This window comes from Triticum dicoccoides, chromosome 6A, assembly GCF_002162155.2.
Source record: "Triticum dicoccoides isolate Atlit2015 ecotype Zavitan chromosome 6A, WEW_v2.0, whole genome shotgun sequence".
Taxonomy (NCBI): Eukaryota; Viridiplantae; Streptophyta; class Magnoliopsida; order Poales; family Poaceae; genus Triticum; species Triticum dicoccoides.
The window spans coordinates 516,318,666-516,320,831 of record NC_041390.1 but is presented as its reverse complement, the minus strand read 5'-3'; positions in this window follow the sequence as shown (position 1 = coordinate 516,320,831).

Sequence of the window (2,166 nt, the reverse complement as noted above, 5' to 3'; positions counted from 1 at the left end):
CTTCTTGAAACTGGTGGTCTTGTTGACCCTCAACACTTGATGCTCCTTCTTGATTTCTACCTCCGCATCCTTTGGCATCGCGAAGAGCTCGGGAATCGTCTTATCCACCCCTTGTGTATTATAGTTCATCATGAAGCTTTTGTAGCTTGGTGTAGCGACCCGACCTCAGATGGTCAAGTCTCTGTGCTTTAGTGTTATCCCTGGATCGGTAATGCTGACACACACAGTACTCGAGGGATTTATAACAGAGTGGCAATCATACACTTATTACATCGAATGTCTCAAAAGAGAACTTAATACAATAATATGGCTTAAGGCCATCTAATACGATAACATCAGAAGGCTTGGAAGATAAAGTGAGTCCATTAACTCCAACGGCATAGCTGAGCTGCACGACAACGACCTAACGAACCTTACTCCTCATCTGAAAAGTCTGCAACATAATACGTTGCAGCCCGAAAATGGGTCAGCACAAGGAATATGCTGGCAAAATAACACAGTAGAGCATGAACAGAATAATGCTATCACTACATGCATATTTGGCTGGTGGAAAGCTCTATGGTTATAGTTTTTGCGAAAGCCAATTTTTCTCTACAACAAAGGAATAGGTTTTTAATTTAACTATCATGGTAGTTGAAACATCATTGAGAAGGTTCCTCCAACTCAATCCCAATTAAAGTGATTAACATCCCAACAATATTAATTAATAAATGATGAGATACATGTGATAACTCAAATACTAGATACTCAAGAATTGTCCATAACCGGGGACATGGCTAACCATGATTAGATTATACACTCTACAGAGGTTTGCGCACTTTTCCCCACAAGACTCGATTGCCTCCGCTGGATTTCCTGCACTACAAGGTGTTTGAGAAACGGATGACCGAGACACAGTCTTTCATAAACATTAACTCTCTACTCCAGACAGACCATACCAAACCTACATCCCACTACCTGCTGATCTGCCTCTTTAAGAGCTTCACGTAGCTTACTCAACTATGCTAGAGCCCATAATAGCTTGTGGCTGCACACGGAAGTTTTCTAGCATGAATCATCTCAATTCCCTTTGAGCCTGGGTGGCGGTCCATAGGAAGATCACACGGGTACTCTGGGATTTCCAAAAATACAGGCAACACTGGGTACTCCAAGTGCCTCAATCCACCCAGATGTTAATTTTAGTTGCCACCTTAAGTTCGAACCATTAATTAACAATCTCACATCTGTCATGGATTTCTCTCAAACCCAATCCACGTCTACGAGCATAGCATAGCATGATAACATAAGCAACGCGTAGAGTAACTCCCAAGGGTTTGAATGTAACCGGGTAATAGGTTCTACCTCAACAAGTAATTCCCAACCCACATGTTAATGATATCCTAATCATGCAATGTTTGAGGATTGGAACTAATGCATAAAAACTGGGTGATAAAAGGGATATGATCAAAGTGTTACTTGCCTTGCCGACGGTCTGCGAAACCTAGGGACTCGTAGTAGCACGCTTCGCACTCCGGGTGTTCTATCGCAAACAAACAATAACTTACATAAGCAACAAGCAAAGAAGCATGGGTAAACCTCAAATAAGATGGGTTGACCAGAAGGTTCAACTTAAGAAATCCGGTTCGTAAAAAGAATCAAATCAAACAGAGCAACAAACTCAAACGGCTAAAGAAAGAAGCTTCATTTACTAATCTGAACCTAGGTCAAATTTTACAGTAGCAAAAACTTATTTGAGTTGGTTAAACAGAAAGAGGGTTTCGAGGCGAAACTCTAGGTGCTTGAATCGCCTGATTCCGACTAACGAGCGAAAAGAAAAACAGAAACTAAAATCGGATCAGAAATCACGATCAGAGAAATCGTGGAATAAATCCGACAAAAGAAAACTGACGAACGGACTAACGAACGAGCGTTCGTTAGCTGGATCTAATGGGCGAAAACCGTTCATTAAAACGAACGTACGGACGAACGTCCGCTAACTAGAAGAACCGAGAAAAAAAAACCGATGAATCCAAAAAAAATGGATCTAGGGTTTTAAAAAACCGAACGGTTTTTAAAAAAAAACTGCGGCGGGTCCAGCGGCTACCTCCGGTGAGGGGGCTCCGGCGAGGTGAGGGCAACGGCTCGCGGGGCGGCGGCGCCAAGCGGCGGCGGCGGCGCGGGGCTGCG